The 23,486-nt window shown below is 37.7% G+C and overlaps 1 protein-coding gene and 1 long non-coding RNA gene across 20 annotated transcripts in view; one reads left to right on the top strand and one right to left on the bottom strand.

Moving 5' to 3' along the window:
* The window catches only part of LOC145972463 (protein muscleblind), a 374,150-nt gene extending 362,184 nt beyond the window's left edge, over positions 1-11,966 (bottom strand). For 9 of the 19 annotated variants that reach the window (XM_083101106.1, XM_083101107.1, XM_083101111.1 and 6 more), the window contains exon 1: positions 10,797-11,961. The gene's annotated coding sequence lies outside the window, so the exon portion shown is untranslated. Of the gene's footprint in view, positions 1-8,584; positions 9,087-10,796 lie in introns of those variants that run through there. The other 10 variants (XR_014439170.1, XM_083101113.1, XM_083101114.1 and 7 more) reach the window with 5 other exon arrangements.
* Positions 11,967-12,109: 143 nt separating this feature from the next.
* LOC145972467 (uncharacterized) overlaps positions 12,110-23,486 on the top strand; it is a 32,027-nt gene continuing 20,650 nt past the window's right edge. The window contains exons 1-2 of the long non-coding RNA XR_014439175.1: positions 12,110-13,765; positions 14,432-14,540. This is a non-coding gene — a long non-coding RNA (uncharacterized LOC145972467). The remainder of the gene's footprint in view (positions 13,766-14,431; positions 14,541-23,486) is intronic.

Below are 23,486 nucleotides of genomic sequence, written 5' to 3'. Positions count from 1 at the left end.
CATCAAAGTTGTGATAATATAGGGGTATCAAGGATACGCGATACAAACTGTGTTGAAATAGTCTTTAATAAATTAACTGAGTTAATTTATGAAAATTATAAGCAGCTTTTTGATAATATTAATAATTTTGTTTAAATTTTCTCGTTAAGATTTTATTTTAATATTACTATGCAATCTTTAATTTGCCACAAGATTGTCACATGACAAGATTGTCAACATGATCTTTATATCTAATTTTCCATCCAATTTACGAAGGAGAATCGAGTAGATATTTTCATCAAGAATTTTGCCTGATACGTTTATATAAAAAAAAATCAAGCATAAAAGAAACGTTGCATAAAAGAGATGTACATCGTTCTATGGGAGTCTTTCGTAAGCAATATTAATTCTCTCAAGCGAATACCGAGGTAAATATAACGCTAACGTAAGCATAACTTTGGCCGACACGAACATACTCGTACGTTCTAATCTTAGGGGAATACAAATAATATAACCACGGAAGAGGAAGATCCCGCATGTTGTTGTTAAAAAAAATTCCAAATTGTATGAAGAAGTGGAGGTGAGGAGAAAAATATTCAACGTTCAGTCGCCAATTTTCATTACATTAGGAGCAACATCGCGTCGTGTCGCAGTATCATTTTCAGCAAGTCCGTTTTCCACATGCCCGTGGCTTCCATCGCACGCAAATGGTTGCGTGCAATTATACGAAGAATATTTTTCGTCCCAACGAGCCTCTCCATGCGCGGCGTTTTCGGGCTAAAAGCGCACCGTGCACGAGATCAGAACCAGTACAACCAGCATTTTCCACGAGTACTCGCATTAAAAAATAACGCATATGTTTCAGAGGAAAGCTACCCTCGAGCCGGTTTATTGATGCGAATTATTCTGAAATGTAGTGGAATTTCATTTATTAAAACCGTCAAGACATAAGCGGAATATCGAGAATGAATGGTAGATAATTTTGCGTTTTGAATCAGTACGTATATTTCAAAAAGTGCCATAGAAATATAAATTTCTCTTTAAATTAATAAATATGTATATATACGTAGCGAAATATTTATAAAGTTAAATAAAGCTCGATAACGTTTTATTAATAATTCGAAAATACAAAATTTTATAAAATTAATAATAAATTTAACAAATTAAAATATATAATTAAATCAATGTACGATATGTTAAATAAAATTAAAAATGTACAGTTAAAATAAAAATTGATGCAATTACATATTACACAAATATGCAGAAAATGCTTGATATAAAGGTAATCAACCTTCTGTTCATATATTCCATTTATAACTGCCTTAATAATACCGATATCTAACATTAACTGTGATCGGTAAAAAAAGCAAAGTCTACGCATGTGTATCATTTTTCGGCTCTATCAAAAATTCTCAAGAAAACGATCGGATCAGCCAGATTCCTTCGATGAAGAACGCTTGACATATCGGTGGGTGAAGTGCAATTAGAAGGCGAAATTGGTCGCGTGTGAGAGAGCGAGGGGTTAAAAAACCGCTCAAAAGCAATTTGACGAGGCGCGGTGGATGCGTCGGGCCGCTTTGAAGCCATAAATTCGCGAGGGGGCGCGCGATTGCGGGTGCGCGACGGGGGTTGTTCGCCGTCCAATCGGACGTTGCGCTCTGGCTGCTCGTTCATGCATTTCAACGCTTGCAAATCATTCATTCCGACTCATTGTCGGCAAGTCGGCCGCGCTACGAGCGCGTTGTCATGCCGCGCAAAATGCATACTCTCGCTCTCTCCCTCTCTCTTTCTCTTTCTCTCTCCCGCGCCATGGAATTCCTCGGAATAGGATGCGAAGGGAAAGAGCAATGCCCTTGAATATTTATCGTTCCCGCGAGATCAAATTCTGCGCCAACGAACGCGCTATCGGCGAGCCGCACGAATTGGCGCGAAAACGCGGTCATTACCGCGCAACCAAGCTGCGAATCCGAAAACCGGGATCGTTATCAAGAACTGTTCTGAAAAAATTATGCTATTATTGAGAGAAAACGAGAGAGAAAGAAGGAGAAAGGCAAATAGAGAAACATCTATCGACAAAATCTCGCGTTTGCTCCGATATTCGCGATTGTTTGTTTAACTATTTAGCACATGAATATAGATTCTATGAACATAGATTCCCGCTAATTTAATTATATATTTGTTTGCATTAATTATTAATGAAATAATACATGTATGAAGGCTTCTGAATGCACAATAAGCTAGTTCACGCGTAAATAATTATGATTTACATATAAATGTTAAATAAGGATGTTTTTATACGTGATACAGACAGATAATAAGGTGTAGTTTGCTGTTTTCATTATTTCTCTATTGGAAATTCACTGAATTTTAAATGTCTGAGTCATTTCTGAATGTTTTTGAATTGTACAACCTCATTAGAAATCGACTCATTTCATTGCGAATAAAATAGAATTTCTAATCATTTTTGTTATTCGAAAGTACAATCAAAGATCGATTACGTAACTTTTATTTCTTTTATGAATGGAAAAATAGCTCACAATTTTGCGCAGGAATACACTCGGATTATTTTTTTATTTCCTTTTCGTTCCTGTACCTTAATTTTATATGATTTGCACTTTGAATTCATTAATATCATCTTTTTCTCTTTCAATATGAATTTTTCTTAGATTTTCTTAGATCCAATTTTTGAATAAAGTATGTTTAAAACCATCATTGTGTAACTTTTATTTTCAGCGAAAAATCATAAGATTTATTTGCATGAGATTATCACGGGATTTATTGAATGAATACGCCTCAAATAAATGCTCTTGCGAAATGCTGCACGCTGGAGCAGTATCGGCTATGAAATCCCAATCGTACCAGATCGCGAAGAAGAGAAGGGAAGGTTAACAGGCCACGACAAGAAGAGGGGCGGACAGAGACGAAAAGAGTGGTGTAAGGGGGAGAAGAGAGAGGTTACAAGCGAGACTGCGAGTTCGTTCGAGCATCCAAAAAAGGGGAACGCAAGAACGCCCGTGGATTTACGTTGATGTATCGCCCGAGGTGAGCGAGAAAGAGAAAGGACCGACCGATGGAAGGGAAGCAGGGTGGGGCGCAGTAGGGGCAGAGGGGAAAAATATTTGTAGGTTATGCCGGCGGGTCAACGCCACCCGCCTGTTCCTCACGTGAACGCAGCCTGTCATGGGACTAAAATTAAAACGAGGCACACCCCGATAGGCAGCATGCGCGCGTCTAGAAATGCTTGATACTTTGTATCGATACTATCAGATATTATCCAAGTGTCATTGAATAAACTTTCTGGCAACGAAACTTAGTTACGTTAAGTAATATCTGGAATATAATATTGAATAAAAGATATATCAGAGCATGTTCTATAAATATGTAATTTTAACAACTATAATTTTGTAATAACCTCTTGTACACTTTTATACCTATCAATTATTTACATTGAAATGCTTTGAATCATTGAATAACAGAAACTTTCTTCTTGAATCATATGCATCAACATTACAAGATATTGTATACTTTTACGTAGTAAAGTTTCAATATTAAGTTTAACTCGCCTCCCTTCTCATATCGATCATAAAATTCTAAACTTTTTAAATTGAAAAATAATGCTGAGTTATATTTAAAAAAACAAACTAAGATAAAATACATATATGAGAGATATTTCAAAACTTACAAATCTTTTCAATTCTACTATAGAATACGTTGCTTACGAAACAATAAATTTATAATAATAAATTACAACAAATATATGGAAATTTTTCATTTATGTATAAATCTGGGAAATTTAAAGAGACGTTTTAAGAGAAATGGTAAACTTAGATTTACCATTACGGTGCAAGGCTGAACAGAATACGTTGCCAAGTTTACGATTAAGATGCCGCAAAGGTGATGCTCTGTGCACTTAGAGTTGCTACGCTTTCAGGCGCGACAACTCAACATTATGTGCTCAAATTACGTCACCATGAATATGCACCCGTCACCCTTCTCCTCGAATCTCTTTTCCCGCAAAGGATTAATGCGTACTGTAAAACAATCGGCAATCGATTGTATTTCCTCACTTCGAGTAGCTCTTCGTAACCAAAATTCGATTACGGCTACTTATCAGTTCTCGTAATTTAATTAACGAAATTGAGTTTCCGTCAAGACAAATTCCATTTGTAATTAACTGAGACACAAAATTGTCTAATCAAATTTTCACCCCTTCAGCTTAATTCTTCTCGACATCTTTTAATTTTGAATTTTATATAATCAAATGTCCAATTAAATGTGCGCAATTTTGATTAAAGCAAAACAAGAATCATTGCAAATAAATGCATTTATACTAACGATGTACTACCGCATTTTACAATATATCTCGCTTTTATACACGTATCTTTCCATCTATCTTTCGAGATTGATCAATTGCTCCAACGCTTCTCTAGAACGAGAGTTGCTGGCAAAGGTGGAGAAGGCTGAATGCGTCCTTTCCGAATTATCGATCGCATAACCGTCGATAAGTTCACTGTGTCGACCGCCGACGGATTGGCACGATTATATTACTCCAAAACGTCATTTTAGAAGCTTACAAGTTTATTATATAAAGCAATTTACCGCTGATAATTCGTAATATTTTAGAAAACTTTCTAGTCGAACGTTAATCTTTCCGAATACAATTTATATTTAATTAAATTTTATAAAAGGATAATCAATAGTGTATCAATTAATATATACGCAGGAAAATTTATTTCAAGGATTATTTAAGAAAAAAATATTTTTCCAAAATAGATATATAAATAGATAAAACTAAAGAGTAAATAGTGATACTTTTTCTCTACTTCATTTTCATTATTTTTCTGGGCTTTAAAATGTCTATGAGTTCGGTGATGAAATTATTTATTTATAGCATAATTTAGTCGGAATGTTTCAAGTTTTTTAATCTAAATTAAACCTTATATGCATCCATATTAGAACAACGTTAAAAGGATTGTGCAAGATAATACCTGAAAATAATTTAAAAAGATACTGCTCTATGCGCAAAATACTTAAAGTTTTAAAGTTAAGTCCTAAAGTGATCTTTCTAGAAATGCAAATCTATACATATTACATTTTATCTAGAATAAAAATATATGCGCACACAAGATTATAGTAACGAGAATTTTTCATAATTCTATTTTTAGAAATTTTTAGTATTTTATTTGGACATCCTTCTATTAATAAAATTATTTGTCTTTATATGTATGAATTATACTCGCAGAATATGCGTATTATATTCTCTTTAATTTAAATTTTTAATTCCGTAAAACCTTTATAAAAAAATTCATCTTTTATACCTACAATTTAGAAAGATTGTGTAAGAGAAATTTTCAATAAAAAGATGACACGTAATATCATACATGAATTGCGAGCAAAGATAAATAATCGAAGAAAAATAGTATTGTTATATAACTTTAAGATACCGAGATAATTTATCTTATTTTTATAGTCACGAGAAACACGAATCGCGACAAGCAAATAGGAAAGTGAGATATTTTTGCCGTTTGCAAAATACGAGTTTCAATTATTATTAGTCGAAAACCGGAAAATTATACAAAGATCTCGAAATCTGCGGGCATTCTGCCTGAGATAGTTTCGCATACGTTACGTCATAGACCATATAAAACAGACGGCTTCAATCTCATACATATCTATATAGCCGTCAACGATGATGTCACGAGATAATTCTTCACGATGATGCGACAGAAAAAAAATGCACAAGAACACTCACTAATTCGTTGTGTAGTTCTGGGCACAACCTGCATAAATTGTGACCCATACCCGGCATTATGAAATTACATTCTGCGACCTTCGATCGAATTTCGAAAGAGCAAGCCATAAATGCGAATGTATCGGATTGTTACACGGAATTCACTGTACTTCCCGGATGACGTAAACTTCCGGTGTGCGGAGCTACATAACATGAATTGATAGCACTCGAATGAGAGATGAGAAATTAAAGTCACATATACATATGAATGAATATAAAAAGAACGCGTAATAAATTAATGCTGGCAATGTGTTCGTTTAAATAACACAATGACTATTAAGATTATTCCTTTCCTTTATTAAAATCGCGTACAATATCATCTTTTTAAAAATAACGATGTCGATTTTATTTTCCTCGAATATTTCGTGGTGTTTTGTCATGTGTTTAAAAAAAATTATAAATATCAATTATAAATGTTAATAATTACAAAAAATTACTCTAAAAAAAAAACACTGACCGCCCAGATTTTAAATAAACAAAAATTAACAGAAAATGGATCTTTTATTTCTAGACTTCTATAATTAATTCAAATTTTAATAGATGAAAACTTTTTATATTTTTTCATAAAATGATTGTTATATTAAAAATTATACATATAAAGTATAAATAAATATAGTATATAATATATTAATACAATATACAGGGTGAGTCAAAAGTATGTTTTAAAAATTTGTGAGCGTGTTCCTGGATAAAAAGGACTAAATGTTCATATGAACATATGGTCGCAAATGCTTTGTTGTCGAGATAATGGACATAAATCAGCAGTATCAAATAATGCTTTATTTGAACATCTCTTATAAACAACAATAACAAAATTGTAAACGTTCAAATAAAGCATTATTTGATACTGCTGATTTATGTCCATTATCTCGACAACAAAGCATTTGCGACCATATGTTCATATGAATATTTGTTCTTCCTTTTTATCCAGGAACACGCTCACAAATTTTTAAAACATACTTTTGACTCACCCTGTATAATAATTTAAACATATATGTATATGTTTAAATAATTTTAATCATATTAAAAATAATATATATAACAAATATATGTATTTAGATGTTTGTGTAAAATCGAAAATAGGAAACACCTGTCAATCAAGCTAACGATTATGTCACATCATTATGATCGTTTGTCACAACTGTTATACCTGCGGCGAAACATCCTAGTAAAGTCACCCAAGTCTCATTGTGAAAAACGTATCGATTACACGGGTATCGTTGTAAAGACCTTCGGGCGTCGGACCTTCGGTAGGTAGGTGCGACTTCCTACGGGTACTGTAAACACGTGGAAACCGCCGACTAAACGCCGGCGCTAGAAAAAGGGTCCCACCGCGGCAGGCACGAAGAGGAAGAAAAGCCTTCAATAGGATGAAAGACGGCGAGGTCGGAATGTCAGTGGGACACGCCCATCGGAAGGTACTGTAATTTGATGCGTTTGTGCGACGCGGATGCGCGTCGGAAGCAGAACGGCGGATTTACGCGCGGTTATCTCTTTCTTCTCCTTCTTCTCTTTCGCCTCCCCCTCTTCCCCCCCAGCGTGAAAATTATCCACTCGCGTTACATCATGTAAAAAAAAAAAAAAAAAAAGAAATACGGCGCAGCGCGTCGATTGCACGAGAGAAATGCGATCCGATCGGAGACACGATACGCGATGTAAACGCGCGCGCACACGTGGTGTAAATATCGCGCGCGACTGATCAAATCCCGGGGCTGTAAAAACGAATCCCTGAATCCCGGGATTTCGAATGAGCAAGAAGGGCACCTGAATATATTCGCGTCCCTTGTAATTTTGACTTTTGCCCGCGCCTGGTCGGACGAAATATACACGTTTCACGGCAACTCGCGTGTGAAGCCCGGATCAAGATCAAGCGAACGAGCAGGTACGATCACAAATAAGTCTCAACGAATATCAACGAATGAAGATGAAAAAAGCGTTAATTACATTAAATTGTTTAATTTTTAACCTTATAAAAATTTGTACACACAAATTTTATTAACCTTTTAAATAATGTTTTTCTATTGATATTTATTCGTCATCGTTTGTTCGACCTGCACACAGAAATGTTTAAGTTTGAAATTTGCTTTATAAATCCGCATTCTCAAAATCCATTTAAGTTAATTGGCGAAATTGGCGGGCAATTAAACATAAATGAGAAAATAAATGAAATACTATATATTTATTGATAATTCTCGCAAATTAATACCGTGTAATATTGTAATCGTTATAATCGCAATAATGACTCACTATCGATTAGAACGTATTGTCAATTGTCGTAATGATTCATCGAAAACATGATTAATTTAGAGAAATAATTTAATAAAGAGAAATAAAAACTTGCGTAATAATTATATATATATATGTATATATAGGTGTATACATATATACATATACATTAGAGCAAAATGCATATCTTGCAGCTAATAAATAAAACAATAAAGAAACATTTTTAAACTAAATATTCTAAAAAAATGATTTTAAAATTATCGCAATTTACGAATAAAAGTTTTATCTGATAAAAAAGATCCAATTAAAAGACGTTTGTTTCAATTTCATTTAACTTATACATGTTTCTATCTTGTTCCTTCTTTCTCATTTGAAAACGCGAACGCATATACAGTTTAAAAACAAAAATTAAAATTAATTAAAAAAATTTAAAAAAAAATTAAAAAAATTAAAAAAAATGAAACATGAAAAAGAGTAGCTAACGCGGAAAAGTGTAATTAATGAACAACCTGTCAACAACAAAGATTATGGAAGCCTTCAAAGCGCTGCTTTGAAGAGCAACCGTTGCGATAACGAAATCATACATACTTTGAACGTCGTTTCCAACTGCAACTTAAAACTGTCGACACTGTCGAGCCTTTTAACAATTTCGACCAAGTTTCGATCACTATTTCAGTCTTCCAGACACGATGCGTCTCACGCGGCCTTAACAAACTCGCAAGCGTGCGATATCTTTTTTCAACACAAGTCCACGAAGTATCGGGGAGCACGTGCAGGCACCTTCGGTCGATGCGAATTCGCGGAATCGCCTCGAAGACACGACATTCGCGGAATCCAACGCGAAGGTTTTAGGTTACTTACGGCGTTTCGGCGCGATCGCCAACGAACAAATGAAGCGCGACGATGGTATCGCGACGAGAACGAACGAACGAGCGAGCGAACGAGAGGGAACGAGACACGTGAGGCGAACGTGAATTTCGAAACGCGGTTATCGCGGCGATAATTCACCGGCGAGCGCGATAACGATAATCGTTGGCGAGCTGACGACGAAAACTCGAGCAGCCGCGCTCCCATTTGTCCACCAATCTGAAGCTCGTGAGCGACTAACTTCAGACGGGACGCGCGCCTGTCCCCGGCCCCCTCGACACTCTCTTTAACAGGATATATATCTCGATTTCACGCGCTTGAAATTACAGACTGCAAGCGCGATACTTTCTATATCGCGTAATTTCAGACGCACTAGACCTTTTTGTTTTTAAATCACGTTCCTTTCTTTGATGCCTTTTTACTCTCTCTCGCCATTTATATTAATTTAAGATTTATATATTCGAGATTCTCGGTCTACGTATAAATGTTTGATGCAAATCATTCGATCGAAATTAAATGTAAACGGTCACAAAATCGACAACCAATCGATATCGTGCAAAAGCGAGAAGTGACACTCGCGAAATAATTCACAATATTATTTTTTGAGGTCGAAATAAATTATAAGCGCACGCGTGTGTGTGTGTATTTTCATACGTGCACATTTTGCTTATACAATGTGTTTCAGAGATATTACGCAATTAAATATTATTTCTTCTCTTTTTCATACATTATTTTCTATTTGCTCTCAATTAATCATTCTTCAACATTAATATATTTTCTGCGTGTATTGATGGTTTAACATTTAACATTTAACTGTGACTCGATATGAAAAGTGTCAAACTGTCGAGATAAAAATCATTCAATCAAATTCATAAATATCATCGTATTCTTTTAATAGTATTTGCGATGCAAATACACAATTGGATACGTTTAACTTCCAAAAACAGTTATATATACTTGATTAAAAATACGTATTTGATACGAATATAAAGAGCAATTGCGATGTATTTTCGACTTGCAATTTCACATTTGACTTTTAGATTTCAATTTGAAACCTAACTTTGCAAATAAGTTTATATGAAAATGGGAGTAAAGTAAAATCGGAGTAAAATTAAAACGGACTCTTGGACGGATTTAGATCGCTTTAATCGTGAAAGTGTTATATTAGATAATCCTGACAGTAACATGTATATAATAAGAAGAGTTCGGAATCGACTGACGTTTCATCTAACGATTCTTTATTCAGTTAATCCCTTTTAACGAATATTAAAAAAAAAACAATAATTAGTTGTCGCAACATCATACTTTCGCGGATAGAAATTAAAATTTCTTCTTCGACACACTTCTCCGAGCATCTATCGGCAGTAAAGATATATCCATTCGGTAAGTAACTTGCATCTTAAGACTCGTATTCTCATTAGTTGCACTCGCGATTCGACGTGACATTAATATTTACCGTGTCAGAAACGTGCTTGCGCAAAATTCGCAAGATATTAACTACGAGATTATCGCGTACCCAATCTAACTTAATTCAGCCCTTCAATTCTTTACTAAACTTACCGATGGATCGCGAATAGAAAGAGTTTCGGACGAGACAGTCGCGACGTAGAAACGCGCCTCGAACCGCGTGACGTCATCTCGCGCGCGCGACGCATATTCGTGCGTGTATTCGTAAAATATACATACACGTTACTATTCGCATAAAAGCGAACGATACCATATACGCGGCACCCACGCGGAAGATGTCATCTATCGCGAGATCTTACTCATCCTGCGAATCGCCTTTTTATTCTCTCGTATTTACGACCGAACGCGTCACACCCACAGCATCCGTCACGCGCGCACACACGCACACATACGCACACGCATCGAGAAACATAGACAGGTGCCTATTACGTAGTAAACCACAAATGGGAAACTCTTTCGTATTTACCTTGCTCTGGAACACGCAGTAGATTCGATAGGCACGATGTTGCCGCGATGTTGTCGGTCACCTTGACACGGGAATCGTCCTAGATAACTCTTTCTCTCTTCGGGATCTTTCGTCACCAATGAACAAAAAAAAAACACCAAATAAAAACTTCTCCTGCCGGCCACTTGTATCCCGCGAGGATGTATCGAACACCACTGTTCCGAAAACTGCGTGTCTCTGGGGACTCGTATATCTTTATCGCACACTTTACTGCAAAATCCCGGTTGTACTTTTCACGAACACGACGCGTGCACGGACGACGGTATGTTACGGTATCCGTGCGAGTTGTATCACGAATGAAAAAAACGACCGTTCTCGCTCTCTCTCTCTCTCTCTCTCTCTCGCGCGCGCGTTAGCCGGTTCGCGTTTGCTGAACCGTCGTTGCACCAACGTTCCAACTCATAATCAGCTTTCCCCGATCACACGAGCTCTCTCGGCTTTTTTCTCAATTTCGCGCGCGCTGCAACTTTCTCTCTCTCTCTTCTTTCCTGTCTTCTCTCGCGTTGTTCACTTTCTCGCTCTTCCTTTTCTCGCTACTTTCTCTCTCTGGCGCGCGCGATGCGTTTCCGACGAGCCGGAAATGTCAAACTTCAACGGGGTTTGAACGTCGGTACGAGCCGCTGACGGCGAGGCACGCGCGACCTGGACGAACGTTGCGGCAACACGGCGACGGCGACGACGACGGCGACGGCAACGACGACAGCGTGGGTGACGACGAGGACGACGACGACGACGGCGGCGACGTACTACGTGTCGCGACGATGACGACGGCAATAACAGCGGTAGCGACGGCAGCGACGGCAGCAGCTGCGGCGGCGGCGGCGGCAGCAGCAGCAACGACGGCGGCGGCGGCGGCGGCGGCAGCGGCGGCGGCGGTGGCGGTGGCGGCTACGGCAATGGCGACGTACGTCGGGGGCGACGGCAAACACGACGACGTCGTTGATATACAACCGGCGCTTGAACGGAAACGGGTGTGTATTACAAATGCAGCTGACGGAAGCCTCGATGCGATTTTTTTTTGAGAGAGGGTGAAGAGGTAAGGCGAGCGATGCTGGTTAGGCGACGGGATTGCGACTGCTTGCTTGCTAGCCGCTAGCGGGGGCCTGGCGCGACAGCGACTGCCCGACGGCAGCGCCCCTCTCTCCCCCCTCTACGGCTCCAGCGAGCCTCCCCTCCATCGCGCGTCTCGCGACTCTCCCCTCCCTCCCTCGCGGTTCGCGGTCCGTCGGTCCGTCTCGCTCCCGCGCTAGGTTATCGCGGCGTCTCGCTCGCGCGCACACGCGTCTCTCTCTCATCGTCCCGCCGCATTCCAACGTTCTCCATCGCATCGGAGCATCTCGCTCACTTCGCTGGATATCCACCCGCTACGGTACGTTCCGTCCCTTTTCCTTCGTCCCTTTTTCTCTCTATCCAAAGCTCTCGCTCGCGCCTACCGGATAACTCCGCTTCTCTCCTTCCTTGTCCTCCCGCTGCTACGCGTTTCCTCTCTCCTTCCGACCCGAATCTCTCGTCTCGCTCTCGAGGTATCTCTCTCGCTCGCGCCTATCACGGATATGTCTTTTTTCCTCCCCTGTTCTCTCCCGCTGCACCGATGTGTCTCCCCTCTTCCTTTCGCTTTCGCCCTCTTTCTCCCGCCCGCGCCCCAGCGACTCGCGCCGTCTCGCTCGCTCGCTCGCGCGGTACCACGTCGCCACCACCGCCGTCGCCGCCACCGCCACCACCACCACCATCACCACCACCACCTCCCAAACGACGACGACGAGGCCACCGACCGCCCCTCTCCGCGGCTCGATAAACCGCCTCGACGCGCATGCCCGCGTTTTCCCTTCCTTCCCCTTCCGCATCCTCTCGTTTCCCATATGACCGTAACTCCATCCTCGTCCCGTTCTCGCCGCCTGACGACCCAGCCTGTCCGCTCGCTCGCTCATCTCGCTGGAGAACCGGCAATGGGGTTAGGTTAGGTTAGATTTGGTCGCGCATCGCCTGCTGACTATCACGCTCGCCTCGCCGTTCGCGCGGGTGGAGGGGCTCAGTCGCTCGTCCTCTCTTTCTCTCTCCTTCTCGCCGCCGCTCGTGGCGTCTTTCTCGGGCATCTCTCGCGATCTTCTTCCTTCCGCCACTACCAACACCACGAAGGAGAGAGAACTTGGCGTGTGCGCGCACTGTACGTCGCGGAGTAATCTTGTTTCGCCGCGCGCGCGAAAAAGAGCGCAAACAAAAGCGAGAGAAAAAGAGAGAGAGAGAGAGAAAGAGCGATAAAGTCCGAAAGCGGGAACATAGCGAAGAATGCGCGCGTGAAGAAGGGAAATTCTTTATACCGATGCCGAGATGGTTTAAGCGCGCAGCGGGAAAAAAGATTCTCGTAGAGAGATTTTATATTCGCGCGTGGAAAGCACGGCAGAGAGACGTCGCGAGGTCTGAGTGCGTTCGAAATCGAATTCGACTCGACTCGACTCCGATGCCCGCTCGATGAACGAACGCGACACTCGACCGAATTCCGGCGGGTCGCTTTATTGACTCCGAAATTCGATCGGATAATTCGCGCGCTCTCGGATTTCCTGCAACTGTCCTCCCCGCACGAATTTCGAAACCGAGTCGTCGGCGGGGGGAGGAGGGAGGGGGCATATACGCGAAACGCGCGACGTAACGTCGCGTCGACATTGTTAGATCTCTCTATCCGTTCTGTAATCTCGCTCTGCGGTATTCGCGTGTGGTTTAACGCGACGCTTCGAAAAACCTTCCGATTCACATCCGATCCTCGCTGGAATATCATCTCCAACGCTTGATTGGTTCAATGAAATCTCCTCTCGCAAACGCGTGATATATAAAACGACCGAGCGAAACATTAATGTCTTTAGGTTGAAAGTATCTGAGAACACGAAGAAGGAAGCTTCCTCTTTAAATGATGAAAAATCCGCGTACAAAAAGCGGTAAGTTATACTCTGACTTGATCTCAATTATTTAATCGATTTAATAAACAAGGAAGCTTATTATCGATCGTATTTTAATGTCGCGATATAAAATATATTTCAGTATGTTGAAAAATTGCGTCGAACCTAACCTTAACGTTCATAAATCTAGATACAGTCGATTGGTTTTCCTTCGTTTTTATTTGATTTAGTTGTTTAAATTTCTTTAAATATACTGCGCGACTCTGTACGATACATAATATTATAAAATAAATGACATCATGAATATGCAACTCATGAAAATTCATAGAACTACTTAAGTGTTAACACGTTGAATGCCGGCAAAGTTGCTAGTTTTCTATGCAAAGACTTGCCTACTATCTAGGTACTACAATTTTGTCTTAACAAAGAATTTCAAATTTGTATTTATGCGTATACAAATACACGTTTATGAAAATTATTAGATAATTATTGAATTTTATTTAAACGAATAATTTTGTAAAAAAATCTAATGTTTGAAAATAAATTTTTTTCTTTTATTATTTTTTTTATTATCTATGATATTTTCGTCATCGTATGTTATATCATAAAATATGAAAAGCTCAATAAATCCAATGAATTTTTATTCGTTGAACTTAAGATTTTTAATTCTTGCGATTCAACAAATGTATATCTCTGTATGCGTAGGTGGGATCAAAATTGTGTCAACAACAAATATTGAAGGCAAGTGGCACTCAATCAACGAGTCCTAGAGACTACCAGCTATTATGGACCCGATTCTACTGGCTAACTGAAGGTAAGCGAAAGTTTTTTTTCTGAATCACAATCTTTTTATAGTATAAATAAAGAATAAAGCAAATTAAATTGATCAACGAGAAGCAATAAAGCGTTAAAAAAACTAAAATATATTTATATAAATTGTCAAACCGACATAAAAATATACATCAAAATATATATCAAAAATTTATATAAAAATATATATCAAAATTTGCGAAATATTTCTTTTATCTCTGAAATAGTTTCATAAGTAAATTGATGAAAAAATAACAGATTGAAAATGGAGGAGAAAAATGTGGAGGTGTTAAATGACAGCCCACGCAAATATCCTGCGTGTCCACGATATCCTGTGTCTCGTACAAAGCTGGAGAAAGATTCTTCGAGTCCGATATCGAACCAGATAACTACGGCGTATTATTTGAGTTGGCACCTCTTGCATACACACACAACAACGTCAGTATCTTTCACACGTGCCTTGTTTGCATGTCACGATTATCGTAGTCGCGATGTCGCAACAGAGATCGGCCGCACTCTATCCACGGTTCATCTTGATTCGGTGCCGGTCTCGTCCTGTCGATCTAAAGCGCAGTGAAAGCAGACGCTGGCTGCCTGACTCTAATGGATCACTCCGTGCTTCCTTTGCATGTGAACTCTCGCGTATCGGCTTTTACATCTGTCCTTTAACCCGGTGACATGGAATATATTTCGTTCTATTATTCTTTTCGTACAATGTGTCGTGGAATGCTATAACGAAAACGATCGTAATATTAATTTTAATGATAGATCGTGTGATTAATTTAAAATCGATTTTTTTAATAATTACCATATCTTGGTCAATATATTGTCATATAAATATAACGAAATTTTATGTTTAAGAATGTTTATGGTTAAAAAGATTTGTTTTATTATTTGATAATTTTTATTTAAAATTTAATTATCAAGACTTTTAATATCGCAGAGTAGTAATTAATAGTCTGCTAATATATTAATTAATATAGGCAGAGCATCAGCATGCCTCTTTCTAATCGATAAATGGGAACGTTTGATAATTAAGGAGAGAGAAATTTCGCAAGAAAATGGAAATGAAGCACGTAAATGACTGTCATGCTTCGCGAAATTTCTAATCTCAGCTCGTTGTTACAATCGGAGGAACGTCTATTTGCTTTCGTGTTACATCTGGTGAGTATCTCCGGTGCGAAACTCTTTCTTGAGTGAGTTTCGATATCGCAGCGGAAGCGGAAACGCGCCATTCCTGCGTCGCTGACTCTGATAAGCCCAGCTACGTCTACCTTGAGATAAATACACTTTCCATTTTCAAAACCCATATACCAAGCTATAGGAGCGGAAGTACATGTCTGCACGAAAATTCACCTTCCGTTTTGTCCGCACTTTTTATGTTTATCGTAATTTAGTCGAAACGATTGCAATTTCTTGAACTTCGATAATCTGCGCGTACTTGAGTAAATATCCCACATTTAATTCCTGAAGAGAGAGCTTTAAAATTCAATTTTAATTTATTTTGGAATAAATTTATAGAAAAGATAAAAATTAAAAAATATAAAATTATTCAACAATCTTTTTTGTATTACAATATAATAATATCTCTTTATGTTTTATCAATGAAATAAAATTTGATTGAACCAAAAAGAAAATAATTATACAAAATTAAATAAAAATTTAAAAAGAAAATAAAATAATTATACAAAGTTAAATAAAAATTTATTTCTTAATATTTATAGATACAGAAAATCTTTTAGAATTGAGACAAACCAATTAAACATGTGTTTCAACTTTTCCTTTGAATTTGCTTATTGTTAAATTGATATCGGATAAATTGAAATTTAGATGAAGAAATTAAAAATTATAGATGGAAGTATTGCTCGAAAATTATAATTCGATGTAAAACGCACTATTAAATACACGCGTTTTTTTCTATAAATTGGGTGTAAATTAATTGTAATATCGCATAATCGCGAAACGCGAAATTGTTTGGTTTCCGTCACATGCCGGAAAGCCTCGCATCGTAACACTGAAAAATGAATAGCGAATTGGACGATCTATGCAAGGCAAGGCACGTACAAGCGTATAAAAGCGAAAAAGAGAAAATATAGATGGCAAAGAAATAGATCGTGGGAGAGAGAGGAGAGAATAGGTCGGGAGACGTGAGATAAGAAAAAGAGAAAAACGGAGGGAAAATGGAAGGGACAAAGGTAGCCGCCGAGGTGTGACACGAAACAACGAGAAACGGGGGGTACGAGGTGATATTTTTCATGAAGTCGAACCGAATAAATTTTTAACAAAAACTGCTGACTCGCCGCGTTACGCTTTTTTCTTTCCGTTTCTCCTTTGCAGCCAGCCGGCTACCATCTTTTTCTCTTTTTCTTTCTTTTACCCTCATTTCCCACGCATTTCGTTTCGAATACATTTGCCAGAGATACAAACGCTTATGGTATTTTGATATTATCGAGATATCTAAGCTTTGTCACCGATGCCTGATAATATTATCCACATCGATACCTGTTATTCAATATAAGCTGCATGTTGATACAACACTAGGAAGAGAGGCAGTAAATTGCAAGTAGGATATATCGAATCTCTCGTGGGCATAGATACGTTCCCTCGCAGTGTGACTTATGAGTGTGATGCGATTTACAAATTTGCGTGAATATTTTACGTTGTACAAAAAAATATAAGATTTCAATCTAAAATAGATTTGCGATATCAATACTTATTAAAAAATTATTGCTTCAATATTTGTGCTATTGCATGACGCGATCGCGTGTCGTCACGTGTCATGTGATGCTGTAGTTTGTGTTGGAAAGTTAAGCAGGGGCATCGATTTTAAAACGCACGCTCTATTGTAAAGCCACGTGTCAGAATTATACTTGGTGACCCGTTTTCAACCACTTCAAGAAAGTGCGACGATCGTATCTATAAGGATACGTTTAGTTTAATTTTATTTAATAAAATCGTGTATTATTCGCAACATTAAATTAACTCGGATTTTATAGAGAAATATTTTTAAACACATCGTTGTGTCATGCGAGAATAGAAATGTAATGAAATTAAAGTTTTAATATCGATATAAAAATTTGACGTGTGTCTGATAAATATATCTTTACAATCTTTCTTTCTCTCTTTTTCTTTTTCTTCAAAAAATACATATACGCTTAAAATTATTCACTTTTTATCATATTAATCAAAAGTGTATAATGTCCTAATATCCAACAATTCTAACCGATTAACGTATTTCCCATTTCATGTAAATAAGATTTTATATGTATCGCAACATGTCGCATTATGCATGCGACATGTTGTGATACATATTAGTAACTCATTACACGTCGATGCGTATGCGCTGCTCGAGATAACAATGTTGTCCTGGAACGCATAGGCTAAATACAACCGTAGGCAACAGCACAATTCTGTAAAAAATTTGCAAGAAAAATATGCTAAAGAATCAGTTTATTTTCATTTTGCCAAACGATACAATAAATTTTTTTTCGCTATACTACAAATGCATTATATGCAAGGTGCATTGAAGCAATCATTCAACATTCCATATTACTATTACTATTTATTTATTATTAATTAAGTATTATATATACATATATTTATGATTGGCATAAATGTAACAAATTAATTAACATGAAAGAGTAGGCAACTTATAAACATGCAATTTTTGATGGAATCGAACTATAACTGTGTTGGTTATTCTATAAAAGAATGATATTGTCAACGATTCCATTCTGCATCGTTGCTACCCTCTTGAAGCAAACGCTATCACAGTAACACCGGGCCTGTTACAAGGATAAAATATTCCATGGAAACGTTCGGGAGAATAGTCGAGTAATGAACGCATCTTCTACGCACGAAAAAAGAAAAAGGGATCGTGGCGACAGGAAGGAAGAGACGGGGAGGAATTGAGAGACGCAACGAGAGGGAGATTTTCGACAACGTATAGCACGAATAGGGAAACAGCGATTCGATCTACACCCTAGGCACCATTTTATTCTGCCGGGATGTAGCTCGAATCCAGGAACAAGCGTAACGCAGAGCGATATCGAGAGGCGAGACGAGCGCAAAGAAATAGTTGGGGAGAGGGAGAGAAAGAGAAAGGAAGAGTGGCCGAATGAAAGAAGAAGAGTGTAAAAACCCCCTCGGGGAATTCGACTCAGCATCCCACGATATCTACATCTATTTTTGGCCACGGTCAGCTGTAGTTGCACGGCATTAGCATAATGAAGACGGTTCGCCTCCTCTCGTTCTACCAGCGCTACGCGTATCCGTCTCTCGCAACACACACGCACACGCTCTCGTACGCACGCATATATATAGACATTCTTTCTCTTTCTTGTCCTATCTCTTTTTTTCTTCCGTTTTGCGTACGAGAGAGTGATCCGGTAACATCGTTGACATCGGCGCTCAGAAATGCTGCGAACGCACTTGGCAGCGCCAAGTTACACAAGCGCGGAGACTCCAGTCGAAGAAAATATCAGGATGAAGAAGGAGAAGAGAGAGAGAAAGAGAGAGAAAGTGTGTGCGAGTCGGCGGAAGTCGTGGCCTAACAGAACCAGTTTTACCCGCTAATCTGAACGGTGTCCTCTCTATCTCGTTCTCCTTGTTTTGATTACGGTTTTTTCGCGATCGCACGATATTATGTTCGTTGAAACTTACAAGCAATGATAGGCAACTACAAATTATTAAAAATAATTATTTAAATAGTTTTGTTTTAAACAAGAAACATATTTTACCCAAGAATTTACATATTTCTAACGAGAATAACAGATGTAGAGAAATACATAGAAAATGTGATATTTATTTAAAACGTATAAAAATTTGAATTATTAATAATAATATTTAAATTTATCTCTCGTTTGAAAAGTAATATTGTAGAAGTTTTCAAATTTTAAATTCTGATGAGATTTTCAAAAGAACATAATATTAATTTATTATATATAAATAATATATTGTGATACAACAGTATAACTTTATTGGCAAGATGATACAGTTATGTAAATTATAGCCTGACATATGTGTATACATATACTGCCTTGCAGAAATACCGTAGGTTTACAACAATATGCGTTTGTCGCAGAAGAGCGACGGAACAACGCGCTGATAAAATTCTACAAGATTTCGAGGGGTTTCAGAATGGTGGCCTCTCGTGGACGATTTACAGGCGAGTTCGGTGATTCACCGAGCGCGCAGTGAAAAGAGTACGAGTCGAAGCAGAGAAGGGCAAGAGAAGAGGGTCGAACGCGCGATGCAAGAGACGTCGGAAGAAAGATGAATAGAGAGAGGGAGAGAGAAATACCGATGACGAAGCAGGACGAGAGTCCGTACAAAGGAGCAGCACAGAAGGGAAGAGTGTGGGGGGAGGAGAAACCTGCTTCAAGACGGCGGATTTCTCTCTCTCTCTCTCTCTCTCTCTCTCAGTCTTTTTCTCTCTTTCGTTCCGCGCTAACAATACAATAAGATAACAAGCTACAAGCGGAGGGGCCCGTCGCGCGCTAACTCGACTTTCGTGGATAACTCGGGGGCGTCGCTCCACGGGGCCCGTAAATGCGTTCCTATCCACCACACGAGTTATATCGCGCCGCCGCCACCCTCGCGAAAATACCGCTGCTTTTCTCCCTTTCTCTCTCTCTCTCTCTCTCTCTCTTTCTCTCTCTTTATTCCGCTTTACTCTGCTCGCCGCCTAATCTTCGCGAGAAGACGCCAGCCTCATAATCCCTCTTGTAGCGATAAAATTGCTCGTTACGCCACGCGTGATCGCACCATCGAGAAGGTCTCGTGGGAGCCCGGTACTATCCTGTATATACATATATACACGACGATACTCGGAAATTTATTGTAAGTAATAAAAACGAGAGCGCGAAATTATCTTTCAAAGTAGCTCAGTGGCAGAGAAATTGCTCTGTGAGTGAGAGATCTTGAGTTCAAATTCCGATGCTTTGATATTCTTCCTCTGTTTGTGCAGATTTTATACAATACTTACGCGATGACAGTCGGAGTTTTATCAATTTCATGAGCTTCAAGACAGTCTCCTTATATGTTTGGGTCCGTGTACCAATAGGACGTTCACTAATTTCCGGCTTATTGGATCTAATCACTGATATCTCCTCGCTTAATAACAGTGATCGCCACAATTCTCCACGACGCCTTTGAAATTTTTGTAATACGATTAAAAAAAATTACGATTACATGACGCAAATAAAAAGTGATAGGCCTCGATACTTTTTGTATTTCTCTGTGAGAAAAATGCTATAAAATTATGGTTTTAATTTTCTTAACGATCGCTTAACTTTCTAAGCGACTGCTTCGACTAACAAACTGGCGATCGACGGATTCGAGATCGCTCCGTTCTTTCCCTTTACGAAAAAAAAGAGTCTCTTTGTAACTTCATGAATTTTGACTCTGCATTCGGTATAATCTGTCCCTTATTTCTCTCTTGTTTTATTTTTCCCTTTTATATATATATATATCATTTTGCCATTTAAAATTTTTTAAAGCAATTTTACTATGAAAGTTAATAATTATTTACTACTTAAGTTAATTATGTTAATCTACTTATATTAATGCGTAATATTTATACAACGTTTGAGTTTATGTTAAAATAAATTAATTCTAGTAAATTTCCGTCTCTCTCTGTGCATACATAATTTCTTATTTATGTTAAACCGTAGTTTTATGAATTTTGAGTAAATCGGACTTGCATATATTTTTATATCTCTTTTTAAATTTATTATTACAATTATTATTTTATAGACAATTATTATTATTATTATTTTGTGAATTTTATCAGATATTTATTTTTGATATTTTAATTTAATTTTGATATTTTATATAATTTTGTAATATTATATAATATCTAGAAAATAAATATAAATCTAAAAAAATTCTGTTATTACATACATACACATATAAATACATACACATTACGTTACTAGTTAGCAACAATGAAATAGTGTTATTATTGGAACATAAGTACACTCCACGCACAACACAGGGAAAATAATGCACAAACCAAGCAAATAGACACTAGTTTATTTTATCTTTCTTTGTCTCAAGAGTAATTGATTGTTACGAGAGCTGTTTACAATAAATGTCGACATATCGTATGATCTTTCATAAGGTGTTCTACATGATTATTTTATAATTCTGATCTACAAAAAATTTATTTCCATTACATATGTATAAATTGTGATCTAATCTTCTCATTTTCTAGTCATTTCTTTTCAACGTACAATTAATAACAGGTTCTTGTTTTTCATTGAATAAAAAATTGAATAAAAACGTAACGAAATATTTTTTAATGAATTTCATTATTTGCCAATCATTTTATAAACAAAGAATAATTTAGTTATATCAACATAATTATACATTTAAAGATTATACTTTTGTCAAACATTAAATTTTTTCATTACATAAATCATAAATTATATGCAATTATATATGTTTTGCAAACATATATGTTTTGCAAAATTCTTTTATTTAATTAATAATCTATATATGATTGCACACACACACACACACGAAAATTCGCGCAATAATTGACTGATATTGGAGTATTGTTGTCCAATGTAACTGAATTAATCGGAAAGTTGGTCGGTAGCTCTCGGTAACTTTTTTCGTAGAAACAAACATCGCCATTAATTGCCGAGTGTGTTCCAAATCTAACTGGTAAATTCCAACAACATGCAAATACGATTCTCATCGTAAACTCTGATTCACTCTGAATCTCTCATTTCAGCTTTATTCACGTGCTGAATATATCATTGAGTCATATTGTTTTATATCGCTAAAAATATAGTGTCGACTAATTTCTGTGGCAGTTTAGTTAATCAATATCGTCTGGCACAATTGTCTGTGAATATTAATAGGGAAAGAAGCAGAGTAAGTCTCAATTATAAAGATGGTATAGAAGAGCTGTAGCAGTAAACAACATTGTAATGTGTAATAATGATAAAAAATGCGAAAATTTCGCAAAATAGAGATGAACTTTTTTTAAGTTGAACATTGCACGTATGGAAATAAACGCTGTTGTATCAATTCTTCATCAATTTTAAATATTTAATGGACACAAATGAAATTATACACGACTTTGAAATTATTTACGTTATTGATAAAGTCAGATGTTGTAAAGTCAGTTAGATAGAGATACAGAAAACTAGCTGACAATTATGTATACCAAAGTTCAAATATATTTCGGAGAGGGAGAGGATACGGGAGTACGCATTTTATTTAATTCTACGCGAGAAGTATTAATTCTAATTACCGGTGTGCCCCCGGTAATCAAGAGTAATTAACGACGCCACGTCGTTTGTCTTCATCAACGATCGCGTTTTCTTTTAACGTCATACTTATTAATGGACGTCGTCGCATATCGTATCCGTGTTTCCCTGATTGGCATAGAGAATTTAAATCGTCGGGCCGGATCAAAGCGGATCAACAGATCGCCTTTGAGATCGCCGATAACTCCGTCGCAAGCGAGATGGTCGAGCTCTCTAGGTCGCCGATCGCACCAGTATGCTTGGGCACTAAATCATTCCGCTGATGCTCTCGACTCTCTTGGGATTACAAACGATCCACTTACAAGCCGGTCGGGATTACGACGACGGCAATCGATTAATCAGGGTATACTTTACGCGATCGACTGGCGAAGAAGCGATCGCTGCGAAATAAGCAATTGCCAGGTGTTTGTTGCGAAATCCGATAATGCATTCGCGCTCGAATCTAATAATTATTATAGAAGTCTGCACATCTCCGAACTTTGCGAAACATAATTCGCATCTTCTTTATCAAAGTCATTTTTTTCTCCCTATCAATTAGCTATAATTTTTTTTATTTTTTCTCCCTTTTCCTATACACGTTTATTTTCTTGATCCTATATATTTGCATATCTTCGTTTGTTTATTAGTTAAATATTTAGTTTAAAAGACACTAGAAGGAAGGTGAGAAA

The sequence above is a fragment of the Camponotus vicinus genome, unplaced genomic scaffold (assembly GCF_025532165.1).
Source record: "Camponotus vicinus isolate PSW18456_S1 unplaced genomic scaffold, iyCamVici1.0 SCAF_5, whole genome shotgun sequence".
NCBI classification, from domain to species: domain Eukaryota; kingdom Metazoa; phylum Arthropoda; class Insecta; order Hymenoptera; family Formicidae; genus Camponotus; species Camponotus vicinus.
The sequence above is the reverse complement of the archived record's forward strand: the minus strand, read 5'-3'. Positions and strand labels throughout refer to the sequence as shown.